The sequence below is a fragment of the Bos javanicus genome, chromosome 2, assembly GCF_032452875.1.
Source record: "Bos javanicus breed banteng chromosome 2, ARS-OSU_banteng_1.0, whole genome shotgun sequence".
Classification (NCBI taxonomy): Eukaryota; Metazoa; Chordata; class Mammalia; order Artiodactyla; family Bovidae; genus Bos; species Bos javanicus.
In genome coordinates this window covers 78063726-78085825 of record NC_083869.1, presented here as the reverse complement: position 1 = coordinate 78085825, position 22100 = coordinate 78063726, and positions in this window count along the sequence as shown.

Sequence of the window (22100 nt, the reverse complement as noted above, 5' to 3'; positions counted from 1 at the left end):
ACTAAACATCATGTTTTAGTTTTTTAAAGAAAATTAGTGACAAAGTTTAAGGTCCATGGATAATGTCATCCCTTGCTTTTTCTAAGAGGGCCAAGCAATTCTCTCACTAGTAACCTTTCCACAGCAAACATGTTTGCCTTCCTGTCTTTAATGTTCACTTTCTCTGTTTGTGATTATGACAGCTCACAGGATTAAATTCTACATGTATTGATTTGGATGTGTTCCTTGTTGTGCTTTGATCGAAAGAAACATAGTTTTCCCTTTGCAGTGATAAGATGTACTGGATAGACAGCATCATTTTCACAAAAGTCATTTCTAAAGTGCTTCCTATTTGCTGACAACCATGTGTATATTTCCTCTTTTGAATTATAAATCGTTGCCATTTAATAGAGATGAAGAAGATAATTTTTTCCTTTGGTTATAAAAGGCCAACTAGATTTTTAAACTCAAAACAGTTCATGAGGCATCGGTTTAAGTGTAGCTATGCAGAAATCTCAAGGATTTTTTTTTTTTTTAATGTTCTTAGTGAAGTCAATTAATAGGCAGGAGATCAAAGATTCTATTTTGATTTTTAAATACATGTGCAACTGAACCACCATTAGTAGAGAAAAGAAAAAAAATTACATTTATTTAAGGTGTAAATTATGAGCTAGTCACACTCACAGATTACATCTCATCAAATGTGCTCTTGAGAGTTAGGTGTTGAAGGCCAATTTAATGAAGAAGAAATATGAAGCTAAGTGATGGGTCTGTGTTTTGAATTCTACTTCTGTCTCATACCAGGATCCACTCTGTTCCTCCAGACACTGCTAAGCAATGTTTTATAAACAGGAGGGTCTGGGTGTCATGCACCACACTCACTTCCATGGGAATCCATACCCCCAAGTAAATGACTGTGTTAAATTACCTTAAATGCGATTCAGATGCTTTACAAGGTAAGTGAACCAGCTTTCTTATTAAATGTAAGCAGAAAAGAATGAAGATATATAGTCATGATCTATTTTTCAGACAGTAAGCACTATATAATGAAGCCATATCCATGTAGAATCTTCCCCCCTTTTTTTTTTTTGTATTTCAAAATTTGAAAGAAGACTTTGAAATCTTTAATAAAAATCCTCAACGTAGTCCCTTAGCAGTAACTATCCTGTTTTCACTTTTAGAATGGGATGAATCTCTTCCCTTCCTAACCTTCAGCATTGCTGTAAGGCTCAAAATGAAGCAGCATATTAGATGTGAAAATATCTGCAAAATATAAAGTCATTTATAAGTATATGAATTGGTTTCACTGCTAGCCCTGAATTTTGGCTCAATTAAGTATTTGGCAAAGAAACTATTTTGATTGCTGCAAAAGTTCTGGTTCCAGTATTTTCCTAGATTATATTTAGGACATAGCCAGTAAATTTTGGGAATAAGAGATAAAGATTAATTTGGGTTTAGAGGTCACTCTTTATACCCTGAGCTCTGTAATCTTATAGGAAGAGCACTCAGTGTGGAATGTGATAGTCTCACCCTAAACCGACCATCTCACCAAATGCCAAAAGATTCTTTGGCAAATTGCTATTCATTTGAGTGTGGATTTCATTGACCAGACCTACTGTGCCAGAATTAATGTAACCCTTCTCTGGACCCTAAAGTGTTTCTCATTTTCAGGGGATTCTTGCCTTTGTTGAACTGTCCCTGAATGTTCATTAATTTCGATGAGAGGTAAATGTCAACTTGAAACAAAAGGTGACCTAAATGCCGCAGCACCCTATGAGTATTAAAATAAAGAGTGCCCATGAATTAATGAGCCCAATAAACACTTATTCCAGACATGGAACAAGAGGCTGCGCTTCAGCGTTGACCTCATCCATGTGCTCGGGAAACGGCATTGCAGGCACCAGGTCACAGGATGTAAGAAAGCTGCTTGGTTATGAGTTACAAAATGAGTTGGCATTATCATTTTAAATGTTAATCATGCACCTCGAAAGAACTTGGTCCACTTCCCAAAATAATATCATTCTAGCTCAATGGGAAGCAGTGCGTGTGGTATAAAGAACACAGAAATAGAAATGGGAATACCCAGCTTCCTTTATCACCTTCGGCATTAATTCTTGGTGTCAGTTCAGAAACATGACTTAAATCCTCAACTGTTCCCCCTACTCCTTGCCTCCTTCCATTTCATGCTGCTGCTAGGGGGATAAAATGTATTATTTTTATCAATGTAATATGTTCAGCAGGTTAATGATAAAATGAGGAAGAACAGTGTTTAAAATGAAAATTGAGTCACTTGCCCCCAAATTTTCCTTCATCCACTGTTCCCAGACTATCAAGATTGCCAGCTCCCAAGCATTTACCACCCCCAGACCAACACGCAAAGACAACCAGCTTTCATGGGCCCTGCGCTGGATTCTTCCACCTCTCTTTCATTTTCCTCTTTTTTTGCAGTTGTCTACTTATCTCCAAACAATGTGTCTGTCCCTCTATTTTAAGTTGTTTCACCTTTGTAGACTACAAATTCACATTTTACAAATGGGGTACCAAACGTTCCCCACTTTTGTAGTGCTCCCCTTTTGCTCCAAATTTTTAAAGATATCTTACTGTTTTTCCTTCTACTTTAGGTAACTTGGAATAATATACAGCAATCTCAATTATCTATCTCTCTCTCAGAGTATCTCTTCATTTCAGAGTTGATATATACTGACACTGATCCTGTCACTGTCCTGTTCCCAAACACTTAAATTATATATTATTTGTATCTTAAATTATATATCAACATTACTAAGGTATATGAAGAAGAGGCCAAAATTCACCTTCTGTTCTGTATTAATTAAGTTACCAAGCTTTTATCTAAATCTTTATTCTAAAAGTTATCATACTATCTGCAATAATTATATGATATTATTTATTGCAGATACTATTCACTACAAAGTGAAGAAGTTACTATTTCCTCTCCGACAGGCCTATTGTGATGACACTTGATGGGAGAAACAAATGCCTGTTTCATCACATCGAGATGTCTCTGTCTTCTTAACTCTCGGTGGTTAGGTTCCTCCATTTTTCTTTGAGATGTTCTCTTTGGGCCAATTCATTCCCTATAATACACTAAACCACTTGCCTTTTAAGCCTATTCATAGCTATTTTACTGACATTCCATTTCAGTACCCCTGGGGTTGATAGACTCTTTCTTATAGTATTTCATACTTTTCTTTCTTTTGGTATTTTCTGCTTAATGTTTTTCTCAATTAATTTTGTCAGAAAGTAAACCTAAATTTCTTAGTATTTTCATGTTCTACTTTTTCCTCCCACACATAATTGATTTTCTGGCTTGGGTGTAGGTTGTTTGGCAGATCCCTTTGTCACTCTGAAGGCCTCTGTCTATTCTCTTCTAGCATCCTTCTGGATCCAGGTTCAATCCCTGGGTAGGGAAGATCCCCTAGAGAAGGGAATGGCAACCCACTCATGTTCTTGCCTGGAGAATTCCGTGGACACAGGAGCCTGGCAGGCTACAGTCCACGGGGTCCATGGGATCACAACTAAGCAGCTTACACTTTCACTCTCACTGGCTTGCTGCTGCTGCTAAGTCACTTCAGTCGTGTCCGACTCTGTGTGATCCCACAGACGGCAGCCACCAGTTTCCCCCGTCCCTGGGATTCTCCAGGCAAGAACACTGGAGTGGGTTGCCATTTCCTTCTCCAATGCATGAGAGTGAAAAGTGAAAGGGAAGTCACTCGGTTGTGCCCGACTCTTAGTGACCCCATGGACTGCAGCCTACCAGGATCCTCCATCCATGGAATTTTCCAGGCAAAGTACTGGAGTGGGGTGCCATTGCCTTCTCCGTCTCACTGGCTTAGGAGATAGTAAATGCCCCTACACTTCAGCCTTATGGCTAGATCATTCATTTTGGTCTATGCCTGAATATTTGAGCTTTGTCTCAACTTACAGGACTAAGACTTGCTCTTGCACATTCAGTGGACTCCATGAAGTAGTTTCTTCACCTAACAGAACTTTGGATTTTGGCTTTTATCCCCAAATCTAAACCTACCCTGTCATTATCTTGTGATATGAACAGATATCACAGAACAGGCTGCTATTAATTACCTGTATCTTCCTGTTTTTTAACTGATAGGGGACTTGGAATATCAAAGGCCTTAAGAATCTGTATTTTGATTCAAAATCCCTAATGAAGTCTGTGTTCTCCTGTGAGGCTTGTGTTCACTTTCTCTTTCTCTTACATGATGAATTAATCACACTCTGCCTATCACTTTATTCTGCCGTTTGTTCTACAGTCTTGTACCATTTTTCCATTTCACCTAATGTCTTGCTTTTAAATTTCATTCATCCCCATGGATCTAAGTTTGTCTCCCTTTGTTTGGCTTTCCCCTGGCAACAGCCCCTATGATGGATTTCAATCTCTTAATTTCTATTACAAGGGCATTCTCTGGTGGTGGCTACCAGTGCATTAACCTCTCTGGAGCCTCATCTCATCTTTGGAGGAATGAAGTGTAAGATGGAGGGCAGAGAAAAGACTGATGACTGAGAACCAATAAATCAGCTGTATTTTTTTCCATTTCTTTCCCCAGTACTCCTGAAATGATTTTAACTTGTGTCCCTGGCTCCAGTCATATCCCTGATCATTCATACAACAAAGTGATGCCAGAATTATTTTTGAAAATCATCCAAGCCATTGTATTTTCTTGCTCCCATATTGCAAACATCAAAAATTGTAGCACCTGATTAAGAGACAGTTTTGCATGAAGAGATGAAGAAAAGTGTTTTTCTGAGATTTTGAGGGGCCTCAATAAAGAAGACCTGATTATCAAGACTGTCTTGTAAGAGAGTGGATGTGATAGGAGATGGCTGGACTGAATTCCAAGGAACTGAAGGAGGATGTAATGGTATAGGTGATATGGGGGGCTACGGTGGAGGATAATGTACCCCTGCCCTTCCCAAATTTTAATAAAGTCAGTAAACAAGAAATTCTGTGTGGGATTTGATGTGCCTCAGTAAACAAAGAATGAGATTTTTGTGCTTATCTGATATGATTCAGAAACAAGGTTTTTTAAATTCAGGAGTAGAATCTAAGTGCAGGATGTAAAGTTCAAGTATAAAATTGGAAGAAAGACTGAGTTTACACAGGAATTGGAACAGAGGGTTAGGACAATTTATATTCCACATTACTACAAAACCAGAGACCATGATCAGTCATGTATGTCCTCATCCAGCCTCTAATTCAGGGTTTCTATCTGTAGCATCTCTGTACAGGGAGAGAAACATCAGTGTTGAAGTCTGACAGTGTTGGCCTCAAAAACAGTTCACTTTATAAACTGTGATTTTGAGCAAATCACTTTATTACTCTGTGCCCCAGGGTGGCTGTGGGGTTGACTTGAGACAAATTTAAAAGCCTTGATAACATTTTACCTGATTTGTATTTTGTTTTATCAACTTTGCCTAACTTGTATCTTTCTAATGATTAAGAATATTTCCCAAATTCCATGGTAAGCAATTATGTTGACCAAAGAGTTCTTCCTTAAGTCATTCCAAAAACTGTATCCCCACAGCTTTCACTCACTAGCTGGGTAGAAGTTTCTGGGACTGAGAAAAGTCAGATCTTTGAACTAGGTCACAAGATATATGGTCAAGAGGAGACATTAAACTTGAGTCTTCCATGAATTTCTCTTCTCCTAGAGGCAGTTTCCCTGCTGAGAGTTCATTCTAGGTAGGTAGAAGTATTTTTCTCTAATATTCTTTGAAAATGGGGATAGCAATAAGTATATAGCTATATAACTATATCTTATTCTACCTTTAGAGTGTTATTTTGATTGCCCTTCATGACAGATAGACAGTGCCAACAATGGGCTATACAAACAATTTAATATCCTCTTTGAAGTAATTAGAATAGATCAACCTCATCTCCCCGCAACCTTTGGGAAAACTCTCTAAGACTTTCTCCAAACCTTGAAAGCAGCTGGGTCAACATGAGCTTTAATCCAGGGAGCAATCTAGTCCCCTCTGTATGCATAGGGAGCAACCCACTTACCTTTGTAAAGCTTCCCTATTAGGCTGCCATATTTGACAGTTAGCTGTCTCAAGATGGATGTGTTTTCACAAGTGCTTTAAGCTTTGGGCATTCAAGGTAACTCAGTAATTTTAAGTGAAAACATGCATTACAGAAGCAATTTTACACTTGCCATGCTTAATAATATTTAAGAGTGTACAATCACATATATTCTTGTTTTCATTTCAGCAGACACACTATGGGGAATACTAAGTAGTTAAGCTTACCATTATTATTGCAATCCATCTGATTCTTTTCCTTGCAAATGAATCTTTAATTAGTTAAGTTGCCACCACTGTGCTCATGTTTACAAAGTGAAGCTCTTTAAGACTAAGTTCTTGAAATTTGAAATAAACAGTAATCCCTGGCTTTCTGTTGCTTCTCTGTAAAACAGTAGAGGTGTACCCTACTTGCTGCAAAATTTTCTTTAGGCTTAATGAGAAACAAGAATCAAACAATAGTTCTAACTAACAACTAAACTGGTGAACACCAAGGAATGCCTGATAATGACTTATCACAGAGCATATTGAGTGGATTGAGCAATGAGAACCCCTGAGAGTTCATGAGAGTGGACTGTAGGAGGGGGCAGGTCACACAGCAGAAACTGTCCAGAATTTGGGAGATTTGTACATAATTGTTGTTCAGTCACTCAGTCATGTCCGATCTTTGTGACCTCATGAACTGTAGCACCCCAGGTTTCCCTGGCCTTCACCATCTCCAAGACCTTGCTTAAACTCAAGTCCATTGAGTCAGTGGTGCCATCCATCCATTTCGTCCTCTGTCATTCCCTTCTCCTCCCACCTTCAATCTTTCCCAGCATCAGGGTCTTTTCCAATGAGTTGGCTCTTCGTGTCAGGTGACCAAAGTATAGGACCTTCATATTCAGCATTAATCCCTCCAATGAATATTCAGGATTTATTTCCTTTAGGATTTACTGGTTTGATATCCTTACTGACCAAGGGACTCTCAAGAGTCTTCTCCAACACCACAATTCAAAAGCATCATTTCTTTGATGCTCGGCTTTCTTTATGGCCTAACTCTCACGTCCACACCTGACTACTGGAAAAACCATAGCTTTAAATAGACGGACCTTTGTCAGCAAAGTAATGTCTCTGCTTTTTAATATACTGTCTAGGTTTGTCATAGCTTTTCTATGACAAAGAAAGCAAGGAGCAAGCATTTTTAAATTTCATGGCAGCAGTCACCATCTGCAGTGATTTTGTAGAACAAGAAAATAAAGTCTGTCATTGTTTCCCCATCTATTTGCCATGAAGTGATGGGACTGTATTACAAGATCTTAGCTTTTTGAATGTTGAGTTTTAAGCCAGCTTTTTCACTCTCCTTGATTCATCTTCATCAAGAGACTCTTTGTTGCTTTGAGCAACTTAAGTTGCTCTTTGCTTTCTGTTATAAGAGTGGTGTCATCTGCATATCTGAGTTTATTGATACATTGATTGTACATTGATTTGTACATTGGCCTTCAACAAATGTCAGTGCCTTTCTCTCTTGTGTGAGGATAAAGATGGTGATGATGGTGATAGTAAAACAATAATCATCATCATCATAATAGAAGCTTAGAGAAAATAATTTAATTTCCTAAGGCAAAATCTAGTCCAAAGAGTATCTTAGAATTAAAATTGAAGCAGTGAGTTTTCATATATTAGTCCTTCATCAAAACCTGACCACCAGACCAGGACACAGAGTTATGATATTAAAGACTTCTAAGTCAGTGAGAACTGTTACAACATAGTAAACTCCAAGTTGATCTTTAAAAATATATATATATATATATATATATATTTGTCAGTTATTAAACTCAGCAAAGTAAAAGATATATAAAACTGGTGTTTGCTCTACAACATCAGAAGTTGATGGAAAGATGATACACACAGACATACATGATAATTATGAAATATTAACTTCTAAGACTTTTGAGTTGAAGACATACCTTTAATATTATAATATCCATTTTATTACTTCAGTTCAGTCACTCAGTCATGTCTGACTCTTTGTGACCCCATGAACTGCAGCATGCCAGGCCTCCCTGTCCATCACCAACTAGCAGAGTCCACCTAAACCCATGTCCATTCAGTTGGTGATGCCATCCAACCATCTCATCCTCTGTCGTCCCCTTCTCCTCCTGCCCTCAATCTTTCCCAGCATCAGGGTCTTTTCAAATGAGTCAGTCCTTCGCATCAGGTGGCCAAAGTATTGGAATTTCAGCTTCAGCATCAGTCCTTCCAAAGAACACCCAGGGCTGAACACCTTTAGGATGGACTGGTTGGATTTCCTTGCAGTCCAAGGGACTCTCAAGAGTCTTCTCCAACACCACAGTTCAAAAGCATCAATTCTTCGGCGCTGAGCTTTCTTTATAGTCCAATTCTTACATCCATATATGACCACTGGAAAAACCATAGCCTTGACTATACAGACCTTTGTTGACAAAGTAATATCTCTGCTTTTTAATATTACTTCAGGATGAATTATTATATATAGCAGGATACATGGAAATTATATATTTGTGGGTATATTCAATCCTCCTAAAGGGTTATCAAATATATTTTTGCTTATATCTTGCTTATCTCTAGGTTTTCTCTAGTTTATTTTAATAAAATTTTTCTCATAAAAACTTTTTTCTCTTGCTTTATATATATATATATATATATATATATATATATATATATATATGAATTTTTAGGTTAATAGAAAAATTGAGAAGAAAGCTTTTTCATCATCCCCATATGTGCATAGATTCCTGCATTATCAACATCCCTAGTCAGAGTGGTACATTTGTTGTAGTTGATGAATCACATTGATTCATAATAATCACCCAAAGTCCATTTTTATCCTAATGTCCTCTTTTGGTGTTGTACATTCTCTAGATTTAGAAAGAAAAATGCATAATAGCATGTATTCATCTTTTTGTTATTGAACAAAGTATTTTCATTGTCCTAAAAATCTTATATGCTACATGTAGTTAATCCCCTCCCCAAACTCTAGCAATCACCAATCTTGTTATTGTCCCCATAGTTTTACCTTTTCTAGAATATCATGTCATTGAAATCATTCATATGCAGTCTGTTCAGATTATCTTCTTTAAGTTAGTAATATGCATTTAATTTTCTTCCACGGCTTTTCATGTCTTCATAGTCCATTTCTTTTTAGCACTGAACAGCATTACATTGTCTGGATATACCATAGTTTATTTATTCTTTAGCATACAAAAGGAATCCTACTTTCTTCAAAGTTTTGGCAATTATGAATAAAGCTGCTTTAAGTATCCATGAAGGATTTGTATGAAGATACTTTTCAACACCTTTAGGTAAATATCAAAAAGGGTTATATCTGGGTCATATGGTAAACATATATTTATCATGTAGAAACCACCAAAATGATTGTATGATTTTGCATTCCCAACGGCAATGAATGAGAGTTTCTGTTGCTCCACAATCTCACCAACACTTACTGCTGTCAGTACCCAAATTACCTGTAGTGGTATTAAATATCTCATTGTAATATAAAGTTCCATTTCCCCAGTAACATATACCATGGAGCATCTTTTTGTATACTTATTTGTCACAATACACTTCTAAGGAGGTGTCTGTTCAGGTCAGGTCTTTGGCATATGTTTTGCTTAGTTTTTTTTTTTTTATTATTATGGTTGAGTTTTAAGAGGCTTTGTATATTTTAGATAACAGTTATTTACCTGAAATGTCTCTTGCAAATTTTTTTTTCCCCAGTCTGTGGCTTGTCTTGTCATTCCTTGATATTGCCTTTCACAGAGAACAGGTTTTTAATTTTAGTGAAGTCAAATTTCTCAGTTATTTCTTTCATGTACTATGCCTTTTGTGTTGTATTTAAAAAGTCATTGTCATTGTGGCCAAGATGGCAGAGTAGGAGGACCCTGAGCTCACTCTTCAGAAAGGAACACCAAAGTTATAATTATTTACAAGGCAACTAGTGATAAGAACAACTTGAAGAGTAGCAGAAAATATTTTCCACCATTAAAGACACACAAAAAGGAACCACAGCAAGAAGGAAAGGGGAGATAGAGAGGCAATATAGTCAATATCCACAGCCCCAGGGAAGTAACCCTCAAAATGGAGGCTAATCACAATTTCAGAGGTTATCCCTAAGGAGAAAAGGGTCTAGGCCCCACATCAGTCACCCCAGCCAGGGATCCTGGACCAGGAAGAGAAGCTTCCAGACCATCTGGCATTTAAGGCCAAGACCTGTTACAGGAGAAATGGAGGCCTGTGTGTGTATGTGTGTGCTTAGTCACTCAGTCATGTCTGACTCTTTGAGACTCTATGGACTCTAGCTGGTCAGGCTCCTCAATCCATCAGGATTCTCCAGGCAAAAATACTAGAGTGGGTTCCCATGCCCTCCTCCAAGGGATCTTCCCAATCCAGGGATCAAACACAGGTCTCCTGCATTGCAGGTGGATTCTTTACCATCTGAGCCACCAGGAAGACCCGTAGGAAACAGTGATTCTGCTCTTAAAAGGTGCATGTAAAGTCTCACATGCTCCAGTATCTAGCATACAGGCAGTCACTTGAAAGAAATCTGTGTCATCCTCATTTGCTTATCTTAGAGAACCTTCCACAGAGGGAAGATGCAACTGGGTATCCCCTTAGGGACATAGATACTGATGGCTGCCACTTTGGGGAATCTTGCTCTACCATGTAGACTGTGGTGATGGCAAGTACCATATTGGAGTCCTTCTTTTAGCCTATTAGCACTGGGGGCTTACCCAATAACCAGACTGTTAGCACTAGTTCTGGGATCCCCAGCCATGGGGACCCAACCTCAGATACCAGCAGAACTGTATCAGCTCTGTCTATCCCTCTTGGCCTTCCTACCCTCCCCTTGACACAGCGGCCATCTGTCCTGGAACCTTGCTATACCCACAGGGTGTCAGACCAGCTCCAAGACCTCAAAGGGTCCCCCAGTCAACCACCCTGGGACTCAGTCCCATCTATCAGTGAGCCAGCATCCATTGTACAAGGTATGGCTGGAGGGCTCCCCACCATCTATCACACCCAGGGTAGTCAGCCTCACCAGAACAGAGGTCCCACATAGATTACATATGGGATGCCCCTAAAGCATATAGCTCTGGTTACCAAAAGACAGTGAACTGGAAAGGCCTTATGTAGGAGAAATCCTATAAACCCTTTCCAAGACTAGAAAACATAACTGACATACCTACCAGAGAACAAATACAGAGGGTTAGGCAAAATAAAACAACAGAGGATATATTCCAGAAAAAGAACCAAGATAAACTCCCAGAAGAACTAAGTGAATAGGAGGTAAGCATCTACTCAATAAAGAGTTCAAGGTAATACTCTCACAAAATATGGGGATCCCCCATGAATGGGTCCTCCTGGAGAGCTGTCCCTGCTGAACCTCCAGTTATTCATCAATTACAGTTGAGGTTTGCCTATTCTAGCACAGTTTCTACAGATGTTTCTGCTAGTGAATTTCTATTCTTTAAGACATGCCTGTCTGTGTCTGCCTGTCTTGCTCTCCAAACTTGAGAGCAATGGTTTGCTCAAGTGTCCTCACTTGTCTTATGGATCCTACAGACTTTGATTTTCACTCTGTTTAGATCTTCTCTTGTTAGGACAGAATTGTGACTTTAAAGATCCTTATGTAGGAACTAGAAGCTGATAGTCTTTTATGTAAACTTGAAGAAGACTGTAAATAAAGTGTTGAGTAAATAAGGACATAACTACTGCCAATATAGTGGTTAAGTATATATTAGGAGCTTGAGCTCCTACTTTAGGTGGAATAAATGTAAAAATAGGGAGGACATCTATGTATATTAATTTATCCAGAAATGTTGATAGAAGGCAGATTCTAGTCTAGGCACTGTTTGAGCATGACTGGCTGAATGTTAGCAGTCCAGCTCAATGTTGGAAGGCTGGAGTGCAGTTTCAACAAGGCATGTGCTGATTCACAAGCATTGTTAGCCAGATGGGGCCTAGTTCTTAGCACAATAGCTCTCTCTATGAATCCCAATAAGTGTCCACACAAAAGGCTATTTATTTATTTATTGAAGTATAGTTGATTTATAATGTGTTGCCACCTGGTGTACAGCAAAGTGATTCAGCTTTATATATATATATATATATATATATATATATATATATATATATATATATATAAAAGCAATACACATATGTATAATATATATGTATATGTGTGTGTTCTCTCTCTCTCTGTGTGCTCAGTTGCGTCTGACTCTTTGTGATGACTGCCCCCCCCAGCCCCCACACTGTAGTCCACCAGTCTCCTCTGCCCATGCGATTTCCCAGGCCATAATACTGGAGTAGGTTGCTAATTCCTTTGCCAGTGGATTTTCTTCACCCAGTCTTCCAAACCCAGGGATCAAACCCATGACTCCTGCCTTGGGAAGTGGATTCTTTACCACTACACCATCTGAGTGTGTGTGTATATATACATTCTTTTTCATTATGTTTTATTATAAGATATTAAATATAGTTGTCTGTGCCATACAATAGAAGTTTGTTTTTTCAGTTCAGTTCAGTTGCTCAGTCGTGCCAGACTCTTTGCGACCTCATGAACCACAGCAAGCCAGGCCTCACTGTCTATCACCAACTCCCAGAGTTTACCCAAACCCATGTCCATTGAGTCAGTGATACCATCCAACCATCTCATCCCCTGTTGTCCCCTTCTCCTCCTGCCTTCAATCTTTCCCAGAATCAGGGTCTTTTCAAATGAGTCAGTTCTTCTTATCAGGTGGCCAAAGAATTGGAGTTTCAGATTCAACAGCAGTCCTATCAATGAACACTCAGGACTGATCTCCTTAAGATGGACTGGTTGGATCTCCCTGCAGTCCAAGGGACTCTTAAGAGTCTTCTCCAATACCACAGTTCAAAAGCATCAATTTTCGGTGCTTAGCTTTCTTCACAGTCAACTCTCACATCCATACATGACCACTGAAAAAACCATAGCCTTACTAGACGGACCTTTGTTGGCAAAGTAATGTCTCTGCTTTTGAATATGCTGTCTAGTTTGGTTATAACTTTCCTTCCAAGGAGTAAGAGTCTTTTAATTTCATGGCTTCAATCACAATCTGCAGTGATTTTGGAGCCCCCCAAAAATAAAGTCTGACACTGTTTCCACTGTTTCCCCATCTATTTCCCATGAAGTGATGGGACCAGATACCACGATCTTCATTTTCTGAATGTTGAGCTTTAAGTCAACTTTTTCACTCTCCTCTTTCACTTTCATCAAGAGGCTCTTTAGTTCTTCTTCACTTTCTGCCATACAGGTGGTGTCATCTGCATATCTGAGGTTATTGATATTTCTCCCAGCAATATTGATTCCAGCTCGTGCTTCCTCCAGCCCAGCGTTTCTCATGATGCACTCTGCATATAAGTTAAATAGGCAGGGTGACAGTATACAGCCTTGATGTACTCCTTTTCCTCTTTGGAACCAGTCTGTTGTTCCATGTCCAGTTCTAACTGTTGCTTCCTGACCTGCATGCAGGTTTCTCAAGAAGCAGGTCAGGTGGTCTGGCATTCCCATCTCTTTATATATATAAAGGATATAATAGTTTGCATCTGCTAATAGTAAACTCTTCATGTAACCTTCCCCTTCGAAATCCATTCTCTACATCTATGAGTCTGTTTCTATTTCATAGATAAATGCATTTATGTCATATTTTCAGTTTCATATATGAGTGATAGCATACGCTATTTGTCTTTTACTTCATTTAGTATGATAATCTATACACCCATTCATATTCCTGCAAATGGTGTCATTTTATTATTTTTTATGGCTGAATAGTATTCCTTTGTATGTATGTACCACATCTTTTTCCTTTCTTCTACCAATGGACATTTTTGTGGTTTCCACATCTTAGCTTTTTTAATAGTACTGCTATGAACATAGGGGTGCATGTATCTTTTTTAGAGTTTTGCCTGAATATATGCCCAGGAGTGGGATTGCAAGATAATATGACAACTGTATTTTTAATCTTTTGAGGAACTGACTCAATGGACATGAGTTTGGGTAAACTCCAGGAGTTGGTGATGGACAGGGAGGGACATGCTGCAGTTCATGAGTTCGCCAAGATTTGTACACGACTGAGTGACTGAACTGAACTGTACTATTGTATTCTTCATAGTCTCTGCACCAGTATACATTCCCACCAACAACGTAGGAGTTTCCTTTTTTTCTCCCACACCCTCTCCAGTATTTGCTATTTGTAGACTTCTTAATGATGGGTGTTCTGAGGTGGTACATCTTGGTATTGCTTGTCTCTAAATTTGCAATGCTGAACATAATTTCATGTAACTATTGGCAATCTGTATGCAAAAGACACATTTTCTAATGTGAATTTCACATGATGTAACTTGATTTATTTTTTACCTCAAATTAAATAGATATATAACATGTCAAAAATCTTTCCTGCCTGATATACATTTGGAAATTTCTAGTAATGCACACAAAGAAGCAGATAGGAGTACCACTCTTCCCATGAATAAGAAAATTACTGAGTTCCAGTCAAATGCCAAACATCTCAATGGCAACAGTATAGGAAAGAGAAAACAAAGTAATATAGATCTATTGAGCTGAATATAGCAGAGAAAAATCTAGCTTAAAAGAGATCCATTTTCATGTTTGTGTGTATTTCAGAAACTAACTTAGAAAATAGCTGGCCTAAAAAGTATGTTCCCTATTCAGTACTGAATAATAATTAATACTTTAACATAGGATTAGTGACTAAAATCTATAATAATTTTCTCTGTATCTATAAGAAAAAATATAGAAATATTTTTTAAAGATCATTGAATATATAGTTCTAAAAAGAGAAAAATCCAAATGAGTAATAACCATATGAATAGCTTTCCTATGCACTATTTTTCTTTTTTAATTCACTAAGAAGAAGAGTACAATAATAGCTACTATAATGAGATGCCACATTACTGCAGTCATATTGGTGAGAATTAGGAAAACCAGTAATCCCAGGGTCTGTTAGAGTAGTGGGAACCAAGGACCTTTATGCAATGCTGGTGTGAGGGAAATGTGGGATGACAAAATTCATTTTGTTAATTGTGCCCGTAACCTAAGATCCAACAATTCCATTTCTGAACATAAATCCTAATTATGCATATGGAGTCTATAAAGAGACATGCACAAAGATAATTATTAAAGCACTGTTTGTTTTCAGGAAGGGTTAAAGACAATCTAGAGATTGGGTAGTTAATATAGAGTAGATATGAAGACTATTATTACATAGTATGTATATGCATTAGTGTTTATGTGGTGTGATATGTGCTTTTTAAATATATGAAAATGTGTGATACAGGTGTCATACAGTCACTATGAATGAGATAAAGTAAAAATAAAAACACAAAACAACACTATAATTAGTCTGAGCAATATACACATATTTATATATGCATGTGTGTTCACTCAGTCATGTCCAACTCTTTGAGACCCCCATGAACTGCTCTTCTGTCCATGGGATTCTCTAGGAAATAATGCTGGAGTGGGTTGCCATTTCCCACTCCAGAGGATGTTTCCTACCCAGGGATTGAAACTGTGTTTCCTGTGGCTCTTCCATCTGAAGGCAAATTCTTTACCATTGAGCCACGTGGGAAGCTCTCTCTCTATATATAATATATAACATTGAATTCATTCAAGGTAAGGAGACACACTGTGATTCTTATTGGGGGTTCATTTACTTTCTTATAAAATGTATGGGGAAGTAAGGAACTTCATCATTACTGCAAATTATTTCAACAGCTACTCAGCCAGTGGTAATTTAAACAGAGTCCATAACACCCTGCAGTTCTGATTTCCATGTTATTGCTCCAGCCACACAGTAATTGGCCTTCTTTGCTCCTCCTCTCACGCTGAGCCATTGTGCTAAGCCAGTTACTCTCTGCCTTTGTTTCTTTTCTACCAGCTGCTGCCAAATTTCTGGTTGTGTGCCTCAAATTCAGGCTCCTGAGAGAAAATCTGAGTGTCTTCCTCCATCTGTCTACATTGTGTTGAGCATTTTTCTCATGACAAACAAGCCCCTAGACTGCTGGGCACCTCCCACATTGTGGCTCTTCAGATAGCTCCTACTTCTTGGTCCAATCTTTTGTGAACAGAAGCATCTCTTCTGGCTATCTTTTGCCTTGAACTCATTGGGCACATCCAAAGTCATGAAATTAAAAGATGCTTGCCCCTTGGAAGAGAAGTTAAGACCAAAATAGATAGCATATTAAAAACCAGAGACATTACTTTGCCAACAGAGGTCCATCTAAACAAAGCTATGGTTTTTCCAGTAGTCGTGTATGGATGTGCGAGTTGGACTATAAAGAAAGCTAAGTGCCAAATAACTGATGCTTTTGAACTGTGGTGTTGGAGAAAACTCTTGAGAGTCCCTTGGACTGCAAGGAGATCCATCCTAAAGGAGATCAGTCTTGAGTGTTCCTTGGAAAGACACATGCTGAAGCTTAAACTCCAATTCTTTGGTCACCAGATGTGAAGAACTGACTCATTTGAAAAGACCCTGATGCTGGGAAAGATTGAAGGCAGGAGAAGGGGATAGCAGAGGATGAAATAGTTTGATGGCACCAGTGACTCAATAGACATGAGTTTGAGTAAATTTTAGGAGTTGATGATGGACAGGGAGGCCTGGCCTGCTGCAGTCCATGGGGTCACAAAGAGTCTGACAAAACTGAACCACTGAACTGAACTGAAAGATCTATCATCACTTCACCCTTGTAATGTGACTCCCCTTGTGTGATACTTTATCACTGTGGTATTATCTGTGACCAATGAGAAAAGATGGTGTTGATGGCAGAATCAAAAATTGTATTTACCACTTGAATATCAGTTCCATATGGCAGTGCTACTGTGTATGTTAAAGCCAATTTTGCAACCATGAAAGATGATAATGCTGGTAATTCAGGGTGAAAAACTTAAAAGTGAAGGTGCATGTTTGCATGCTAAGTTGCTTCAGTACTGTCCAACTCTTTGTGACCCTATGGGCTGTCGCCTGCCGGGTTCCTCTGTCCATGGGATTCTCCAGGTAAAAATACTTTAGGAGGTTTCCATGACCTGCTTCAGGGGATCTTCCCAACCTACAGATTAAACTGATGTCTCTTATGTGCCCTGCATTGGTAGGGAGGTTCTTTACCATTAGTGGTACCTCGGAAGCCCTTAAGAGTAACAGAATTTTGTTAAATCCCTACTTTTGGTTTCCTTGTGAACTGGTGAGACCTCACACTGGGTAGAAATGAGCACCACCACCAATCTTCTCTCACATGAGGAACTTTGTAGTCTCAAGAAATCATGCTCATTTAATATCTTTCAGCATGCTATAAGTTGATATGCTTTGGAGAGAGCCTACTCCTTACTGCAAACAGCAATAACTTATACTAAATATTTGCATCAGAGTACTAATTTTAGCCAAGTCTCCCACCTGGTCCTTGGAGGCTACACTAGCACATGGCACAAACATAAATCTTAACTCAGAAGAGAGCTCTATGCATAGCAGGCACTCAGAGTGGCATAGACTCCAGAAAACAGTAATTCTTCTATATAAAAATACAAACATGCTCAGTCCAGTTCAGTCACTCAGTTTTATCCAACTCTTGGTGACCCCATGGACTGTAGCATGTCAGGCTTACCTGTCCATCACCAACTCCCAGAACTTGCTCAAACTCATGTCCATCAAGTTGGTGATATCATACAGCCATCTCATCCTCTGTCTTTCCCTTCTCCTCCCACCTTCAATCTTTCCAAGTATCAGGGTCTTCTTGGATGAGTCGACTCTTCAACGTAGGTGACCAAAGTATTGGAGTTTCAACTTCAGCATCAGTCCTTCCAATGAATATTCAGGATTGGTTGCCCTTAAGATTGACTGGTTTGATCTCCTTGCAGTCCAAGGGACTCTAAAGAGTGTTCTCCAACACCACAGTGAAAATATGTAAATACAAGCATGTTTCCCAGAATACCATTTATAGTAAACTTTACTTCCAGATGAGATGAAGTAGCAAAAGCCATATTTTCCCTCCCACTCAATTTAACAATAGTAAGTCTTGGGAGGCAAGTGAGGTGGTCTGGTATTCCCATCTCTTTCAGAATTTTCCATAGTTTACTGTGATCCACACAGTCAAAGGATTTGGCATAGTGAATAAAGCAGAAATAGATGTTTTTCTGGAACTCTCTTGCTTTCTCAATTATCCAGTGGATGTTGGCAATTTGATCTCTGGTTCCTCTGCCTTTTCTAAGACCACCTTGAACATCTGGAAGTTCACGGTTCACATATTGCTGAATCCTGGCTTGCAGAATTTTGAGCATTACTTTACTAGCATGTGGGATGAGTGCAATTGTGTGGTAGTTTGAGCATTCTTTGGCATTGCCTTTCTTTGGGATTGAAATGAAAACTGACCTTTTCCAGTCCTGTGGTCACTGCTGAGTTTTCCAAATTTGCTGGCATATTGAGGGCCGCACTTTCACAGCATCATCTTTCAGGATTTGAAATAGCTCAACTGGAATTCCATCACCTCCACTAGCTTTGTTTGTAGTGATGCTTTCTAAGGCCCACTTGACTTCACATTCCAGGATGTCTGGCTCTAGGTGAGTGATCACACCATTGTGATTATCTTGGTCATGAAGATCTATTTTGTATAGTTATTCTGTGTATTCCTGCCACCTCTTCTTAATATCTCCTGCTTCTGTTAGGTCCAAACCATTTCTGTCCTTTATCGAGTGCATCTTTACATGAAATGTTCCCTTGGTATCTCTAATTTTCTTGAAGAGATCTCTAGTCTTTCCCATTCTGTTGTTTTCCTCTATTTCTTTGCATTGATTGCTGAGGAAGGCTTTCTTATCTCTTCTTGCTATTCTTTGGAACTCTGCATTCACATGCTTATATCTTTCCTTTTCTCCTTTGCTTTTTGCTTCTCTTTTTTTCACAGCTATTTGTAAGGCCTCCTCAGACAGCCATTTTGCTTTTTTGCATTTCTTTTCCATGGGGGTGGTCTTGATCCCTGTCTCCTGTACAATGTCATGAACCTCATTCCATAGTTCATCAGGCACTCTATCTATCAGATCTAGTCCCTTAAATTTATTCCTTACTTCCACTGTATAATCATAAGGGATTTGATTTCTTGAGAAACCTATATGCAGGTCAGGAAGCAACAGTTAGAACTGGACATGGAACAGACTGGTTCCAAATAGGAAAAGGAGTACGTCAAGGCTGTATATTGTCACCCTGCTTATTTAACTTATATGCAGAGTACATCATGAGAAATGCTGGGCTGGAAGAAGCACAAGTTGGAATTAAGATTGCCAGGAGAAATATCAATAACCTCAGATATGCAGATGACATCACCCTTAGGGCAGAAAGTGAAGAGGAACTAAAAAGCCTCTTGATGAAAGTGAAAGAGGAGAGTGAAAAAAAAAAAAAGTTGGCTTAAAACTCAACATTCAGAAAATGAAGATCATGGCATCTGGTCCCATCACTTCATGGAAAGAGATGGGGAAAGAGTGGAAACAGTGTCAGACTTTATTTTTGGGGACTCCAAAATCACTGCAGATGGTGACTACAGCCATGAAATTAAAAGACGCTTACTCCTTGGAAGAAAAGTTATGACCAACCTAGATAGCATATTCAAAAGCAGAGACATTGCCAACAAAGGTCCGTCTAGTCAAGGCTATGGTTTTTCCTGTGGTCGTATATGGATGTGAAAGTTGGACTGTGAAGAAGGCTGAGCGCCGAAGAATTGATGCTTTTGACCTGTGGTGTTGGAGAAAACTCTTGAGAGTCCCTTGGACTGCAAGGAGATCCAACCAGTCCATTCTGAAGGAAATCAGCCCTGGGATTTCTTTGGAAGGAAAGATACTAAAGCTGAAACTCCAGTACTTTGGCCACCTCATGCGAAGAGCTGACTCATTGGAAAAGACTCTGATGCTGGTAGGAATTGGGGGCGGGAGGAGAAGGGGACGACAGAGCATGAGATGGCTGGATGGCATCACTGCCTCAATGGATGTGAGTCTGAGTGAACTCCAGGAGTTGGTGAGGCCTGGCATGCTGTGATTCATGGAGTCGCAAAGAATCGGACACGACTGAGTGACTGAACTGAACTGAACTGAACTGCAGTTTTGGGAAACATATAAATCAATGGTGTTCGAGACAATGGACATCAGACTTTGACAGATAGTGGTCACTGAGAGATGTGAAACAAATATGAACAAAAGGATTGCCGCAGCTTAGCACCTTAGAACAGTCTCCAGACTGTATTCTAGGGAGAGGAAACCCAGCAGAGCTCAGAGGCTACTCTGACTTGAGGAAATGAAACTAGCATGCCAGTAAGGATAGAGATTCTTAGAAAGGGAACTCTGCACAGCTGTGGAGGGTCCCTGTTGAGTATACAAAGACAGCTTGCTTCCTGTGTGTGAAGAAACTTCAGAGGGCTAGGAAGGAACAATCTGGTATTCAAACGGTACCTGGTATTCAAAGAGTTCTAGAAATAGTGACTGTTACTACCATGCCGACTAGAAAATTGTATTACTCTTGGGATGTACATATTTAGAAACCAGGTTGGGAGGAGGGTTCCAGAAATGATGCACCAAGGGAGCAATTTAAGGGGACATTGATTTTCAAGTTTCCAAGGGCTGGCCCATGAAAAGTGACTACTACCTCAAAGTGACTACCTCTCAACATTTTTCATTCTAGGACCTTGCTCTTAAGTAACCCCCAGCAGGTACTTGCAGGATCCTGAACATGAGTGCACCCTTATTTTGCACCTTGTGTTCCTCACCTGCCTCACCCAAGTCCCAGTTCTTCTCAGAAGACAGGAATAATTTGTTACAGACTAAACACAGCTGTAGTCCTTCCTCAAAAAATAAAGCAAGATAAAAAAAAAAAAATCCAAATAATTTACCTGTGCTCTAGATCAAATATATTTATAGAAATACAAAAATAGCTAGTTCTTACCTAAAAAGAGAAAACTTGACAAGGTCTGGCAATCAAATATGACCAGACAAGTAAAGAACAGAAAAACATAATCTGCATCAATGAGTAGAACCAAATGAGAATTGATACAGACTTAGAATATCAGAGTAGGATATTAAAGCAACTATTTTAATTATTTTTATAGTCAAAAGTGAAAACATGAAAGATACAGAAAAAGATCCATAGCACTAATATAAACTATAAAAATCAAGCACAGAGAGGAAAAAAAAAAAGAATTTAACAAAATGAGAACATCAGTGAGCTTCCAGAAAAATTCAAATGGGCTTAATGTGCATATAGTTAAAGAGGGAGAAGATGTCAAAAAACATTTGAAGATGTAGTGGGTGAAATTTTTCCAGATTCGACAAAAACTATAAATTCAACACTCATTAAGTTAAATGAGCTATAATTTTAAAAAATGTGAGGAAAATCACTCCAAGACACATGATAATCATACAGCTCAGAAAACATAAGGGGTGATCGGTTAAAGAAGCCAGAGAGGGGGGAAAAAACACATATTACATACAGAGGAAATAGAGGTTAGGAAAGTGTAGATTTCTGGTCAGAAAACAGTCAAATAGAAGACATTGGGGCTTCATGGGGTTTCATATTTAAAGTACATGAAGAGAGAGAATGAGGGAGAGAGAGAGAAAGGGAGGGAGGGAAGGAAGGAGTGAAGGAAGGAAGAAACTATTAGAGTTCTATACAAGGAGAGTTATCTATCAAAAACTAAAGGTAATGGACATCTTAGACATATAAAAGCTGAAAATTTTCATTACCATTAGGCCGGGACTGTAAGAAATATTGAAAAGTCTTTTTTATGGCAACTAAGCACTTGAAAAGATGTTCATCAGTGTTAGTTAGCAGGGAAATGAAAATTAAAGCTCAAATACATGCCACTACGTATCTATGGCTTCAAATGTAAATTTGAAATCTGATGACATCAAATGTTGTCAAGTTTGTAGAAAGAACAACTGAAACACTCATCATTCTTCATGGGGATTTAAAATGCTACAATCTCTTTGGAAAAGAGTTTTTGACAGCTTCTAAAATGTCAAACATACAGCTATA